The sequence below is a fragment of the Salvelinus fontinalis genome, chromosome 16, assembly GCF_029448725.1.
Source record: "Salvelinus fontinalis isolate EN_2023a chromosome 16, ASM2944872v1, whole genome shotgun sequence".
Lineage (NCBI taxonomy): Eukaryota > Metazoa > Chordata > Actinopteri > Salmoniformes > Salmonidae > Salvelinus > Salvelinus fontinalis.
Window position 1 is genome coordinate 52536326 of NC_074680.1, and position 17573 is coordinate 52553898.

The 17573-nt window shown below is 39.3% G+C and overlaps 1 protein-coding gene across 1 annotated transcript in view; it reads left to right on the plus strand.

The window, feature by feature from the left end:
* Positions 1 to 17573, plus strand: part of LOC129813404 (uncharacterized) — a 97852-nt gene that overhangs the window by 14230 nt on the left and 66049 nt on the right.

Here is a 17573-nt window from a genome sequence, read left to right on the forward strand (position 1 = left end):
TGACAGGGATACTGGAGTAATGGAGGTAGATATGTATAGGGGTAAGGTGACAGGGATAGTGGAGTGATGGAGGTAGATGTGTATAGGGGTAAGGTGACAGGGATACTGGAGTGATGGAGGTAGATGTGTATAGGGGTAAGGTGAGAGGGATACTGGAGTGATGGAGGTAGATATGTATAGGGGTAAGGAGACAGGGATACTGGAGTGATGGAGGTAGATGTGTATAGGGGTAAGGAGACAGGGTTACTGGAGTGATGGAGGTAGATATGTATAGGGGTAAGGTAACAGGGATACTGGAGTGATGGAGGTAGATGTGTATAGGGGTAAGGTGACAGGGATACTGGAGTGATGGAGGTAGATATGTATAGGGGTAAGGGGACAGGGATACTGGAGTGATGGAGGTAGATATGTATAGGGGTAAGGTGACAGGGACACTGGAGTGATGGAGGTAGATATGTATAGGGGTAAGGTGACAGGGATACTGGAGTGATGGAGGTAGATATGTATAGGGGTAAGGTGACAGGGATACTGGAGTGATGGAGGTAGATATGTATAGGGGTAAGGTGACAGGGATACTGGAGTGATGGAGGTAGATATGTATAGGGGTAAGGGGACAGGGATACTGGAGTGATGGAGGTAGATATGTATAGGGGTAAGGTGACAGGGATACTTTAGTGATGGAGGTAGATATGTATAGGGGTAAGTTGACAGGGATAGTGGAGTGATGGAGGTAGATATGTATAGGGGTAAGGTGACAGGGGTACTGGAGTGATGGAGGTAGATGTGTATAGGGGTAAGGTGACAGGGATAGTGGAGTGATGGAGGCAGATGTGTATAGGGGTAAGGTGACAGGGGTTCTGGAGTGATGGAGGTAGATGTGTATAGGGGTAAGGTGACAGGGATACTGGAGTGATGGAGGTAGATATGTATAGGGTTAAGGAGACAGGGATACTGGAGTGATGGAGGTAGATATGTATAGGGGTAAGGTGACAGGGATACTGGAGTGATGGAGGTAGATGTGTATAGGGGTAAGGTGACAGGGATACTGGAGTGATGGAGGTAGATATGTATAGGGGTAAGGTGACAGGGATACTGGAGTGATGGAGGTAGATATGTGTAGGGGTAAGGTGACAGGGATAGTGGAGTGATGGAGGTAGATGTGTATAGGGGTAAGGAGACAGGGATACTGGAGTGATGGAGGTAGATATGTATAGGGGTAAGGTGACAGGGATACTGGAGTGATGGAGGTAGATGTGTATAGGGGTAAGGTGACAGGGATACTGGAGTGATGGAGGTAGATATGTATAGGGGTAAGGTGACAGGGATACTGGAGTGATGGAGGTAGATATGTATAGGGGTAAGGTGACAGGGGTACTGGAGTGATGGAGGTAGATATGTGTAGGGGTAAGGTGACAGGGATAGTGGAGTGATGGAGGTAGATGTGTATAGGGGTAAGGTGACAGGGATACTGGAGTGATGGAGGTAGATATGTATAGGGGTAAGGTGACAGGGATACTGGAGTGATGGAAGTAGATGTGTATAGGGGTAAGGTGACAGGGATAGTGGAGTGATGGAGGTAGATATGTATAGTGATGGAGGTAGATATGTATAGTGATGGAGGTAGATATGTATAGGTTTAAGGAGACAGGGATAGTGGAGTGATGGAGGTAGATGTGTATAGGGGTAAGGAGACATGGATACTGGAGTGATGGAGGTAGATGTGTATAGGGGTAAGGAGACAGGGATACTGGAGTGATGGAGGTAGATATGTATAGGGGTAAGGTGACATGGATACTGGAGTGATGGAGGTAGATGTGTATAGGGGTAACGTGACAGGGATACTGGAGTGATGGAGGTAGATATGTATAGGGTTAAGGAGACAGGGATAGTGGAGTGATGGAGGTAGATGTGTATAGGGGTAAGGTGACAGGGATACTGGAGTGATGGAGGTAGATATGTATAGGGGTAAGGTGACAGGGATAGTGGAGTGATGGAGGTAGATGTGTATAGGGGTAAGGTGACAGGGATACTGGAGTGATGGAGGTAGTGTGTGTGTTAGCAAAGGTTTGAGTGAGTGTTTGTGTGAGTGTTGGAGTGACAGTGTGTGTGAGTGTGTAGGGCCCTGTAAGTGTGCAAATACTGAAATAAAAGGTTAATATAGATACAAGGTAAACTTGGTCTGTGCAGCTATTTTTGTAGCTCTTTATCAGTCGTATTGCTTGGGGATAGAAGCTGTTCAGGAGCCTGTTGGTGTCAGACTTGATGCACCGGTATGTTTTGCCGTGCGGCAGTAGAGAAAATAGTCTATGGCTTGGGTGGTTGGGATTTTTGTCAATTTTCCAGACATTCTTTTCACACCGCCTGATATAGAGGTCCTTGCCTACCCTCACCACCTGGGGTCGGCCCGTCAGAAAGTCCAGGATCCATTTGCAGAGGGAGATGTTCAGATCCAGAGTCCTAAGCTTGATGATGAGCTTGGAAGGGATAATGGTGTTGAACACTGAGCTGTAGTCAGTGAACAGCATTCTCACATAGGTATTCCTCTCATCTAGGTGGGTGAGTGCAGAGAAATTGAGATTGCATCATCTATGGATCTGTTGGGGCGATATGCAAATTAAGTGGGTCTAGAGTGTCTGGGATGGTGGAGTTGATGTGTGCCATAACCAGCCTCTCAAAGCACTTCATGATTACAGAAGTGGGTGTTACAGGGCAGTAATCATTGTGGCATGAAGCCTTAGAGTTCTTAGGAACAGGGATGATTGTGGTCATCAACCTCTTTGGGATCGGACCCTTTTTTTCAATTTTCGCCTAAAATAACATACACAAATCTAACTGCCTGTAACTATGGCCCTGAAGCAAGGATGTGCATATTCTTGGTACCATTTGAAGGGAAACACTTTGACGTTTGTGGAAATGTGAAAGGAATGTAGGAGAAAACAACACATTAGATCTGATAAAAGAAAATACAAAGAAAAAAACAATTGTTCTTTTGTATTTTTTTTGTACCATCATCTTTTAAATGGAATAGAAAGGCCATAATGTATTATTCCAGCCCAGCTGCAATGTAGATTTTGGCCACTAGATGGCAGCAGTGTATGTGTAAAGTTTTAGACTGATCCATTGAACCATTGCATTACTGTTAAAGTCTTTGGTTTATTAACATTTTTGGTTTATTAATAACTTTTCATGTTGAAAACTGTACACTCTCCTCAAACAATAGCATGGTATTCTTTCACAGTAATAGCTACTGTAAATTGGACAGTGCAGTTAAATTCTTGTTAATCTAAGCTTTCTGCCAATATTAGATACAGTATGCCTATGTCCTGGGAAATGTTCTTGTTACTTACAACCTCATGCTAATTGCATTAGCCTACGTTAGCTCAACGTCCCGCAGGGGACCCACCGATATATATTTATTTTTTAAAACATGTGGGGATTACAGACTGGGACAAGGACAAGCTGAACATCACTGTGAATATGCCTGCCAGATGTTCTGCGCATGCTCTGAGAACACGCCCTGGAAAACCGTCGGGGCCCACGGCCTTGCGGGTGTTGACCTGATTAAAGACCCTTCTCACATCAGCCTCAGAGAGCGAGTCACCCAGTCCTCTGGGTTGGTGACAAACCTCACACCCGGCTTGATGTTGTTGTTGTCAAAGCGCGCATAAAATGCATTGAGTTCGTCTGGTAGAGAAGCATCGTTGGGCAGATCACGGTTGGGTCTTCCTTTATAATCCGTAATAGACTGTAGCCCCTGCCACATCTGGCTGGCGGTGGAGCCTGTGTAGTATGATTGTACCTTATTCCTATATTGTCATTTTGTTCATTTGATGACTCATTCCTGTCCTTGGTCGTAGCATCAGGGTTGTCTGCGATAGCTCTGTGTACTATAGCCCTGCTCTTTAGTTTAGCGCCAACCTCTGTGTTAATCCAGGGCTTTTGTTTGGGGAAGCAGCGATCCCTCACCGTAGGTACAACGTCGCTGATGCATTTTCTAATGAAGCCGGTGACAGAGGTGGTTAGCTCGTCGATGTTATCGGCGGAGTCTCGGAACGTATTGCAATCAACGCTAGCAAAGCAGTCCTGTAGCATACCCTCTGATTCTGGTGACCATTTCTCAACGGAGCAAATCGCAGGTACTTCCTGTTTTAGTTTCTGCCTGTAAACAGGAAGCAAGTGTACAGAATCATGATCTGATTTGCCGAATGGCGGACGAGGGAGGGCCTTGTACGCTTGCTTGTGGGTAGAATAGAAGTGGTCTAGGACTTTATTGCCCCTAGTGGCATTGGAGACATGTTGATGGAAGTTGGGCATCGTGTGTCTTAGTGAAGCCAAATTAAAATCGTCGGCAACCAGAAAGGCAGCCTCTGGGTGTAGGGTTTCCTGCCTGTTTATAGCCGTGTACAGCATTGTATTGTCCTGAGGTGGAAGTTATACAGCAGTCACGATAACAGCTGAAAACTCCATCGGGAGGTTGAATGGTCGTTTTTGACCATAAGGTATTCAAAGACGGGTGAACAGTGGGTCAACACTTCCACCACGCTGGAATTAGCACACCAGTTGAAATTGATGAAGAGGCAAACCCCTCCCCCACTTGATTTCCCCGACTCCACTCTCCTGTCCGCCCGGTGAATGGAGTATCCAGCAAGTTGGATAGCCGTGGGGGGTATCTTGTCTGACAGCCATGTTTCTGAAAAGCAAAGAATATTGCAATTCCGATAGTCCCGTTGGTAGCGAATCCGAGATCAGAGGTCATCCATCTTATTATCAAGTGACTGACTGTACATTCGCCAGTAGAATGGAGGGAAGAGGTGGCCGGTTCGCCTTAATCTCACCGAGATCCCCCTCTCGTACCTCTGTATCGCTGGCATTTCCTCTTGGATAGCCCGACAATTGGGTTGGAATTAGAGCGAGTCCAGGGCAGATGAGTCTAAGTAGAAGCCGGAATTGGGGTAAGTAACTTACGATCTGATGTTCTTGTTGGTTGTAAGAAATAATAGCAGAAACATTACGTGAAAATAGACAAAACATGTATTACAACATAACCACAAAATAGCAAAGTTGGGTCGGAGCTTGCAAAACGGCGGCAATCCATGAATTTACAGCCAGGGGGATTTTTGTGAAAATGTTTGTGAAATTTATAGTAATTGAAAGAACATGGTGTAATACTTTGTATTCACAGTCAGTAATAAACCATGTATAAACAGAAAGAACAGGGTAATACTTTGTATTAGACATCAGTAATAAACCATGTATAAACAGAGAGAACATAGGGTAATACTTTGTAATAACAGTCAGTAATAAACCATGTATAAACAGAAAGAACACAGGGTAATACTTTGTATTCACAGTCAGTAATAAACCATGTATAAACAGAAAGAACATAGTGTAATACTTTGTATTAACAGTCAGTAATAAACCATGTATAAACAGAAAGAACATAGTGTAATACTTTGTATTAGACATCAGTAATAAACCATGTATAAACAGAGAGAACATAGGGTAATACTTTGTATTAACAGTCAGTAATAAACCATGTATAAACAGAGAGAACAGGGTAATACTTTGTATTAGACATCAGTAATAAACCATGTATAAACAGAAAGAACAGGGTAATACTTTGTATTAGACATCAGTAATAAACCATGTATAAACAGAAAGAACAGGGTAATACTATGTATTAACAGTCAGTAATAAACCATGTATAAACAGAAAGAACATAGTGTAATACTATGTATTAACAGTCAGTAATAAACCATGTATAAACAGAAAGAACAGGGTAATACTTTGTATTAACAGTCAGTAATAAACCATGTATAAACAGAAAGAACAGGGTAATACTTTGTAATAACCTTCAGTAATAAACCATGTATAAACAGAAAGAACATAGTGTAATACTTTGTATTAGACATCAGTAATAAACCATGTATAAACAGAAAGAACATAGGGTAATACTTTGTATTAGACATCACTAATAAACCATGTATAAACAGAAAGAACATAGGGTAATACTTTGTATTAGACATCACTAATAAACCATGTATAAACAGAGAGAACAGGGTAATACTTTGTATTAGACATCACTAATAAACCATGTATAAACAGAGAGAACATAGGGTAATACTTTGTATTAGACATCACTAATAAACCATGTATAAACAGAGAGAACAGGGTAATACTTTGTATTAGACATCACTAATAAACCATGTATAAACAGAGAGAACAGGGTAATACTTTGTATTAGACATCACTAATAAACCATGTATAAACAGAAAGAACATAGGGTAATACTTTGTATTAGACATCACTAATAAACCATGTATAAACAGAGAGAACAGGGTAATACTTTGTATTAGACATCACTAATAAACCATGTATAAACAGAGAGAACAGGGTAATACTTTGTATTAACCTTCAGTAATAAACCATGTATAAACAGAAAGAACAGGGTAATACTTTGTATTAACAGTCAGTAATAAACCATGTATAAACAGAAAGAACATAGTGTAATACTTTGTATTAACAGTCAGTAATAAACCATGTATAAACAGAAAGAACATAGGGTAATACTTTGTATTAACAGTCAGTAATAAACCGTGTATAAACAGAAAGAACATAGGGTAATACTTTGTATTAGACATCAGTAATAAACCATGTATAAACAGAAAGAACATAGGGTAATACTTTGTATTAACAGTCAGTAATAAACCGTGTATAAACAGACAGAACAGGGTAATACTTTGTATTAACAGTCAGTAATAAACCATGTATAAACAGAAAGAACAGGGTAATACTTTGTATTAACAGTCAGTAATAAACCATGTATAAACAGAAAGAACATAGGGTAATACTTTGTATTAACAGTCAGTAATAAACCATGTATAAACAGAGAGAACATAGGGTAATACTTTGTATTAACAGTCAGTAATAAACCGTGTATAAACAGAGAGAACATAGGGTAATACTTTGTATTAGACATCAGTAATAAACCATGTATAAACAGAAAGAACATAGGGTAATACTTTGTATTAACAGTCAGTAATAAACCGTGTATAAACAGAGAGAACATAGGGTAATACTTTGTATTAGACATCAGTAATAAACCACGTACAGGGCATTTAGAAACAGTTTGCTCACCATGTATTAATTACCCCAACATTTGTAAATTATTTATTTAAAATGTTTGATATATTTCCTTAAACATCCCGTGTGTGCTTATTATTTTACCATTCATATGTTCTGAGTTATTTTTAGACCTTAAGTGGGCATCAGGTACGGTTGGAATGTAAACCAATGGCATAACCGTCTTTTTGTGAGAAATTGCACTGGTCACTCAAAACATTTAAAAAGTATCAATAGCAATCACTTTAGATGAGGGGCTGCAATAACACTTTACTAATGATTTGTAAATGGTTATACATGTTGGACTAATGATGACTAAATGGTAAATTCACTATTTATCAAATCCTTATAAATGGTTTATTACTGTTTTTACATATGTAGACACTGGTGTGGTGCTGGATATAATTTAAATGAGTTAATAAAGTAGTGGAATTCCCCTTTTTATTTTCAATTTCAACCTAACCAATGTTATGAATTAATTTAACTGTTTTGTTAGAAATCGGAAGAGGTCCAACATCCTTTGTCCAAAGCCAATGATGAGTCAAAACCAGAGACAGATGGCTCTTCAGGAGGAAACAGAGAAACAACCAAAGGTATAGTCTCCTGTTTTAAAGTCTTATGGCTGCAATCCCGCTACCGGGATGATATGACAACAGCCAGTGAAAGTGCAGGGTGCCAAATTCAAACAACAGAAATCTCATAATTAAAATTCCTCAGACATACATGTGTTTTTTTCATTTTAAAGGTAATTTTTTTGTTAATCCCATCAAAGTGTCCGATTTCAAATATGCTTTTCAGCGAAAGCACTACAAACGATTATGTTAGGTCACCACCAAACCACAATAAGCACAGCCATTTTTCCAGCCAAAGATAGCAGTCACAAAAAGCAGAAATAGAGATAAAATGAATCACTAAACTTTGATTATCTTCATCAGATGACACTCATAGGACTTCATGTTACACAATACATGCATGTTTTGTTTGATAAAGTTCATATTTATATAAAAAAATCTGAGTTTACATTGGCGCATTACATTGGCGCGTTACATTCACTAGATTTTGCATAGCCACATCGTTTCAACAGAAATACTCATCATAAATGTAGATGATAATACAAGTTATACACATAGAATTATAGATATACCTCTCCTTAATGCAACCGCTGTGTCAGATTTAAAAAAAACTTTACGTAAAAAGCACACCATGCAATAATCTGAATCTCAGATTTAACAACATTTCTCCGCCATGTTGGAGTCAACAGAAATACGAAATTACATCATAAATATTCCCTTACCTTTGATGATCTTCGTTCGGAATGCAGTGCAAGGAATCCTAGTTCCACAATATATCGTTGTTTTGTTCGATAATGTCCATTACTTATGTCCAATTAGCAAATTTTGCTAGCATGTGTAGTACACGTGTCCAAACGCTCGCGCAGATGCAGGCAAACGTCGGACGAAAACTTCAAAAAGTTATATTACAAGTCGAATAAACTGGTCAAACTTAGTAGAGAATCAATCTTCAGGATGTTGTTATCATATATATCCAATAACGTTCCAACAGGAGCATTCTTTTCAGTCTCTATAAGTAATGGAACGCATGACGATATCATGAGGAAAGTGCGTGACCAAGAACTGGCACTCTGCCAGACCACTGACTCAAACACCTACACTACAGCTACACTACAAACATCATTTTACTTGGTTCCCTCAAAGCAATTGTAATTACAGTCCACCACAACATACCCAATAGTCTTCTGACTAGTAAGGGGTAGTCTGTGTTTCATTTCATTGTGTATTAGAAACCGTTCTTTTGCCAGAGGTTGAATTGTTAGTTGTGCTTCTCAGGAAAATGTTTCAACAGTAAGCAAGGGGGTTGTGGATTAGTGAAGGATAAATGAGCTAAATGTTCCTCTCGCTAAAACATGTGCAACCTGTGCATTGACCACCCTCATTGCTGTAGCAGTCAGGTAACCATGACAACGGATGCTGCGACAGGGTCAAAGCGAACATTTGCCATGTCTCTGAGACAAGGAAAAGGGCCGTCGCCTCACCTGAATTTGCATTTATACAGATCATGTAACACTTCGAACCTGTGTAGGTGGAGCAGAAAATGAGAGTGACGTGAAGGAGGAGAGTATGCTTATTAGCCTTTACACATCAAATATAATTTTATAAATGTATCAAGAGGCTATGAGGAGAATTAAACTAGGACAATAATGATCTGGAATAATTATTCCATAATATCATAGGAAAGGGAAGGGATGCTAGTCAGTTGCAATTAACTGAACTGTGTCTTCTGCATTTAACTCAACCCCCGGGGGGCTGCCTTAATCAACATCCACGTGTTCGGCGCCCGGGGAACAGTGGGTTAACTGCCTTGGTCTGGGGCAGAACAACAGATTTCTTTTACCTTGTCAGCTCAGGTGTTCAATCCAGCAACATTTTGGTTACTGGCCCAACACTCTAACCACTAGGCCTATGCTTTAAACGAGGCTGGTGTTGTTGCCCACTTTTTATATTTGGCTAAAATAGCCTATTGGTTTATTTTTGTTGATTATTGTCTGTGTAATGTATTGTTAAATAGCCTATTGGTTTATTTTGGATTCTTGTCTGTGTATTGTATTGTTTAATAGCTTATTGGCTTCTTTTTGGATTCTTGTCTGTGTAATGTATTGTTTAATAGCCTATTGGTTTATGTTGAATTCTTGTCTGTGTAATGGATTGTTTAATTAGAGCTAGGGTCTATTTTCCTGAATTTCCGCCTGACTGATGTGGCCAAAGTAAACTACCTGTTACTCAGAAAACACTTTGAAGGTTCTAGAAATGTTAAAATAATGTCTGAGAATATAACACAATTGATATGGCAGGTGAAATTACAAAGAAAAAGCAACCAGAATATTATTATTATTTAGGTCCCAGGCTCTTATAATGGGAAGCTATGGGTCCTATGCAATTCCAACTCCCAGATTGCAATTCCTATGGCTTCCACTAGATGTCAACAGTCTTTTTATAAGGTTTCAGGTTTGTTTCTTCAGAAACGAGCAAGAATTTTGAGTTTTTGTACAAAGACTCCCGGTACAATATCAGTCTGTTGGAACGCGCTTTCTAATTTTATTTTCTATTGAGCATACTACTTTCCGTATGAAATATTATAGTTTATTGACATTTTAGGATGCATGAGGATTAAATAGAAACATAGTTTGACTTGTTTGAATGAAGTTTAGCGGTAGCTTTTTGGACTCATCGTTTTGTTCAGAAATCCATTGGCTCCAAAACCGATCACAAAATCCAGACGAAAGTCAAAATTGTATCACTAAAGTTCATAGAAACATGTCAAACGATGTTTCTAATCCATCTTCAAGTTGTTTTTAGCATAAATATGCAATAATATTTTAACCGGACAATAGTGTTCACTTCACGGACGCGTGCCTCAAAGAAGGAAGGGACACCTGGCCATCCACCCTTAGAAAGAGGTCTTACTCTGTCATTCTTCATAACACAAGCCTGAAACAATTTCTAAAGACTGTTGACATCTAGTGGAAGCCATGGGAAGTGCAATCTCAGTCCTAAGTCAATGGATACTCTATTAGACATGCATTAGAAAACTACAAACTTCAGATATCTCACTTCCTGAATGGATTTTTCTCAGGTTATCGCATGCCAAAAGAGTTCTGTTATACTCACAGACATTATTTTAACAGTTTTGGAAGCAAGTCTCTACTTAGCTTCTGGGCCTGAGTAACAGGCAGTTTACTTTGGGTACGCTTTTCATCCGGATGTCACAATACTGCCCCCTGCACAAGAGAGGTTAATACATTTTAGCTCTCCCAAGTAAACAATCAGGTTTTCTTGCATTCATCATTAACAACTTAACTACGAAAGGATAATTTTTCTTTAAAAACCTCTTGGCGCACCGATCCCTTTAGCAGGATGATTTTCGTCAACATCCGGTGAATTGCAGAGCGCCAAATTCAAATTAAATTACTAAAATATTTAATTTTCATGAAATCACAAGTGCAATATACCAAAACACAGCTTAGCTTGTTGTTAATCCACCTGGCGTCAGATTTCAAAAAGGCTTTACGGTGAAAGCAAAGCTGTGAGGACAGCTCTCAGCAGACAAAACATTACACACAGCTAGCAGCAAAGTAGATTGGTCACGAAAGTCAGAAAAGCAATAAAAGGAATCGCTTACCTTTGATGATCTTCGTATGTTTGCACCCACGAGACGCCCAGTTACACAATAAATGTTCGTTTTGTTCGATAAAGATTATTTTTATATCCAAAAACGTCCATTTGGTTGGCGCGTTTTGTTTAGCAATCCACATGCTCGTGCGGTCACGACGGGCAGACGAACATTCCAAATAGTATCCGTAAAGTTCGTAGAAACATGTCAAACGTTTTTTATAATCAATCCTCAGGTTGTTTTTACAATAAATAATCGATAATATTTCAACCGGACGGTAGCCTTTTCAATAAAAGAGAGAAGGAAAAGGTCCCGCTCCTGGCGCGTGCGCATGCACAAATCTAAGGACATCTGGCTATCCACTGACGCAATGTGATCATTCTCTGTCATTTTTCAGAATAAAAGCCTGAAACTATGTCTAAAGACTGTTCACACCTTGTGGAAGCCATAGGGAAAGGAATCTGGTTGATATCCCTTTAAATGGAGGATAGGTTTGCAATGGAAAAGAGAGGTTTCAGAAAAACAGCACTTCCTGGTTGGATTTTCCTCAGGTTTTCGCCTGCAATATCAGTTCTGTTATACTCACAGACAATATTTTGACAGTTTTGGAAACATTAGAGTGTTTCGATCCTAATCTGCCAATTATATGCATATTCTAGCTTCTGGGCCTGAGAAATAGGCAGTTTACTTTGGGCACGTTTTTCATCCAAACATCAAAATACTGCCCCCTAGTCTCAAGAGGTTTTTCTTAAGAAAAACTTTATTGGCACCCCTGTCTTCAATACTTTGTGCACCCTCCCCTTGCAAGGATAACAGCACTGAGCTTTTTCGATAATGTTTAAATTAGATTGGAGAACATCTTACGGAATCTTTCCAGATCCAGACCATACGGAATCTTTCCAGATCCTTGATATCCTTCGGCCTGCCCTGTTCTGTTAAAGCCTGCTTGGGCAGGATTGAAAGCCAACCTAAGGAAACATTTGAAGATCTCGATTCCTTAAATCTCACAAATCTCAGTTTTGGAAGATACTGCCAGTGTCCAAAAACTCATACTAGTGTACTTAATAGTATGCAAAAAAAAAAGATATTTCATAGTGTGTGAAATTACCAAAATAATACTCTGAATGAGTCATCTAATGCGCAACTGCATTAACTCCTGCCATTCGTTCATTTTGGTACAGTGCGTCAATTTATCTGATTATCAGCTGTTGTCAAACACATCGGAAAAGACGAGTGAATTGTACTAAATCAAACGGCAAAATAAGTATGTTAAGTTTGAAGCTCATCTGCATTTCCTGCGATGTAGTAAAATGATCAGGAACAAAAAAATCTTACACCTGTAGGCTGTTTCCAACCAGAGAAGTGTTTTTTTATTGGTTCAGCTCTCCTTTTAAATGTGCAGGCTGACACAATTTACAGGTAACTGCCAAAATAAAGGAAACATCAACATAAAGCGCCTTAAAAGGGCGTTGGGCCAGAACAGCTTCAATACACCTTGGCATAGATTCTACAAGTGTCTGGAACTCTATTGGTGTGATGTGACACCATTCTTCCACGATAAATTGTGGAAAACTGTCTCGGGCGCCGCTCCAGAATATCTCATAAGTGTTCAACTGGGTTGAGATCTGGTAATTTGAGACAGCCATGGAATATGATTTACACCATTTTCATGCTCATAAAACCATTCTGTGCCCATTCGTGCCCTGTGGATGGGGGCATTGTCATCCTATGGGAGCATAGTCATGGTAGACAAAATAATGGACTAACTTATGGCCTGCCCAGCATTTTTTTTACATGACCCTAAGCATGTTGGGATATTAATTGCTTAATTAACTCATGAACCACACCTGTGTGGAAGCACCTGCTTTCTATATACTGTGTATCCCTCATCTACTCAAGTGTTTCCATTATTTTGGCACTTACCTGTAGATTGCTTGAGAAATATTTTTGATAGTATTTATACTTTTTGTTTTACAACCATATTTGCATAAAACTCAATACATGTCAATGACCATAGCCTTTAAATGTTAAAATATCTGAGATTCTCTTGAACTGTTTATGCATTGAACTTTAACTAAACCATTGTTGAAATGTGCAGACTGACTCAACTTAGATTGCATGCATACAGCTTGTAGATACTATTTATACTTTGAAATTTAACTTAGTATAAATTAACATGTGTTTGAATGAGAAAAGCGGTAGCTTTTCAAAATGGTCCTGCTCCTTGGCCAATTAAGCTAAAGTACCAACTTTAGAACGTTTAGGCAATCCAAATTTCAAGTTTTCTAAAACCATTATAAACTTTAAACAGTTGTAATTTGCATAAATTAGCATAACCGTTCATGGATTCAATGCCAACTGTAAGAACACAGTAGTATATATTTCACATGCTACTGCTCTTTAACCATTTCAGCTACAAACATTAAAACAATTCATATTTTAAAAACTTGATAAATTATAACTATTTAAATGTGCATGAATTAGCATTTAAGAGCCCACCAACATTAATCGTAACTCTTGAACCGTTCAAACTAGATTAACCAAACCAACTATCAAATGTTCAGGCTATCCTATCCTATCAACCATTAAGAATTCAAGACAACCTAAGAAGTGCACATTGTGTTTGGGACATGTAATTTTCTAGTTATTGTTATTCACCTTCCGCTGCCACCTGTAGCGCCAAACCCTTAAAAGCTACCAACACCAAACAAACTTTAAAATGTGCAGAATTATTCACAATTGATTGCTTGTATACAGCTTTTGACACTATGTATACCTTTTGAACTATAAACACTTAACATTTGCATAAAAGCTCCATAGACCTCAATGGGAAATATTTAAATGTGATACTGTCCGTAGCCCTTTCCTACAGTCAAATAACCTAGTGGCCTCATGGGTGGAATGTTATTCATATTTTTCAGAATTTCATAATTAATTTTAAAAAAATCATAAACCCGCCGAAAATGCGGTGATTCTATGTCAAACGGTTTGGTTAAATGTCTGTCTTCTGTGACGTATATGAAGTGTAATATTGGGATGCAACCTCAAAATGTAATACATTTCAAATCTATATCTGACATGGTGTATTCTTTGTTTAAGCCCATAACCATGTGTATGTGAGGTGTATAATTTGGTTTCAAAGTAGATTTGTTTAAGACTACCAAGAAATACTGTGTGACCCTGATTTAGCCCACTGCAGTAAAAGGTTAAACCATTTAATTCTTAGGGATAGGCGTCCCATTAACGGGACAGTTGTAAATCATGTAGCGCCTTGTGTCATGATCGCAGATTTTAGAGAACAAGAAAATGTTGGTACATATAAGTGTCTTATATCGTCTGAAAGCTTAAATTCTTGTTAATATAACTGCACTGTCCAATTTACAGTAGCTATTACTGCAAAAAAAATGCCATGCTATTGTTTGAGGAGAGCTCCTAACAACAAAACACTTTTTTTCACCGCGATAGGTTTGATAAATTCACCTCTGAAGGTGAAATGTGTACTTATATTCTGAAATCTTGCTCTGATTTATCATCCAAAGGGTCCCAGAGATAACATGAAGTGTCGTTTTGTTAGATAAAATCCCTTTTCATATCCTAAAAAGGTCCATATAGCATGCACGACCGATTTTGTATTTCCACTCGTTCAATTTGCAAAGAAAGGAATCTGTGAAAATCTAACCCTAAATGTTGTTTCAACCAGTCAAATCACATTCGTATTTATTCCTCAGAGATCCTAGAACGTAACCAGACTTCACTATATCATTAGGGGTGTAGTATATCCTATAGGACACCAAATTTGGACAGAGAGCAACGCCTTCATGGCATGTTGTTGACGCGGCCGGTCTTCAGTTGATCGACTGCAACTTTGTCAAATAAGCACCAATCGAGGTCAAACAAAGCTAGCTAGATAGCCAATGAACTGGGCTTTACAGTAGTGCCAAGAATATGGAGAGTTATGAATACTGGGTGTTTTGCAAATGTTGAACTTATAATATGGCTACTAATACTGGAAAAGCTAAATCAAGGTCTAAGTATACAGATTTGACAATATTCTTGCAGAAAAATGTAATGTGAATGTGAATGTCTCCTTCACGATTTGCCCAAATGTATCTGGGTGACTAAACACTAAAAGTAATGTGGTTTGCTTGTACTTCAAGTTATCCGTCTGAATCTTTGCACATACACTTCTGCCATCTTGTGGACACTATCGGAATTACAACCAGAGTGATGGCTAGATTTGGGGCCTTTCTCTTGCATTTTAAAGATGGTTAAAGACAGTTGTTTTTTTCTTTGTATTTTCTTCTACCAGATCTATTGTGTTATATTCTACTACATTCAATTCACATTTCCACAAACGTCAAAGTGTTTCCTTTCAAATGGTACCAAGAATATGCATATTCTTGCTTCAGGGCCTGAGCTACAGGCAGTTAGATTTGGGTATGTCATTTTGTGTGACTCTGATTTAGCCCACTGCAGTAGAAGGTTAAACCATTTAATAAGCTACAAACATGAAACCAACGTTGAATTGTGTAGACTGACTCAACTTACACTTCTTGTCAAAAGCTTTTGATATCAATACCTGTTGAACTATAACCATTTCACATTTGCATAAACACTTTGGCTCTGACACAGTTCTTGAAACATTCATGCTACAAAAAACACACCAACACTGAAATGTGCAGAGTGACACACATTTTCTTCAGGACATTTCCTTTTCTAGTTATTATATTGTTATTTAATTGTTAGGCCACTATTACCCCTTTATCACCCCTGTACTACCGTGCAGAAAAAGGTATCGGAGCATCAGCTCAGAGCAACAGGCTCTGAGACAGCTTCTACCAAGCCAAGCCATACAACTGATAAATAGCCACACGACTGCTATATAGTTAATTAAATGGTTACCCAGACTATCTGCATTGACCCTATCTTGCACTGACTCAATGCACACTCAGAATACTATATACACACACTATATAAACACTCAAACACTACATTGACACTCTCACACAAAACCCACACACATTCACATACACTGCATGTGCACACAAACATACTGAAATTACACACACATTTTAAATAGTTTATTTGGATCCACAAATCAAATTAAGGAGGATCCAAACATCTCAAAAGTCCCTGTATATATCACCTTGTTCTCCAAAGAGCTAGGTTGCCCACAACAACTGAAACAGAGAAGTACCTAGCTTTGCTTTGGTCATTGGCAGGCCAGCAATCTGGAGGCCATGTTCTACAAGCTAATGTACAGTGCATTCGGAAAGTACTCAGACCCCTTGACTTTTTCCACATTTTGTTACGTTAAAGCCTTATTCTGAAATTGATTCAATTGTTGTTTTTCCTCATCAATCTACACACAATATTCCACAATGACAACGCAAAAACTGAAATATGACATTTATAAAAGTATTCAGACCCTTTGCTATGAGATGCAAAATTAAGCTCAGGTGCATCCTGTTTCCATTGAGCATCCTGGAGATGTATCTACATCTTGATTGGAGTCCACCTGTGGTAAATTCAATTGATTGGACATGATTTGGAAAGGCACACACCTGTCCACATAAGGTCCCACAGTTGACAGTGCATGTCAGAGCAAAAACCAAGACATGAGGTTGAAGGAATTGTCCGTAGAGCTCTGAGACAGGATTCTGTCGAGACACAGCTCTGGGGAAGGGTACCAAAACCTTTTGCAACATTAAAGGTGTCCAAGATCACAGTGGCCTCCATCATTCTCAAATTGAAGTTTGGAACCACCAAGACTCTTCCGAGAGCTTGCCACCCGGCCAAACTGAACAATTGGGGGAGAAGGGCCTTGGTCAGGGAGGTGACCAAGAACCCGATGGTCACTCTGACAGAGCTCTAGAGTTCCTCTGTGGAGATAGGAGACCTCCCAGAATGACAACCATCTTTGCAGCACTCCACCAATCAGGCCAGACTGCCTGCTTGGAGTTTGCCGAAAGGCACCGAAAGACTCTCAGACCATGAGAAACAAGATTTTCTGGTCTGATGAAAACCAAGATTGAACTCTTTGGCCTGAATGCCAAGCGCCACGTCTGGAGGAAACCTGGCACCATCCCTACGGTGAAGCATGGCAGTGGCAGCATCATGCTGTGGGGATGTTTTTCAGTGGTTGGGACTGGGAGACTAGTCAGGATCGAGGGAAAGATGAACGGAGCAAAGTACAGAGAGATCCTTGATGAAAACCTGCTCCAGAGCGCTCAGGACCTCAGACTGGGACGAAGGTTCACCTT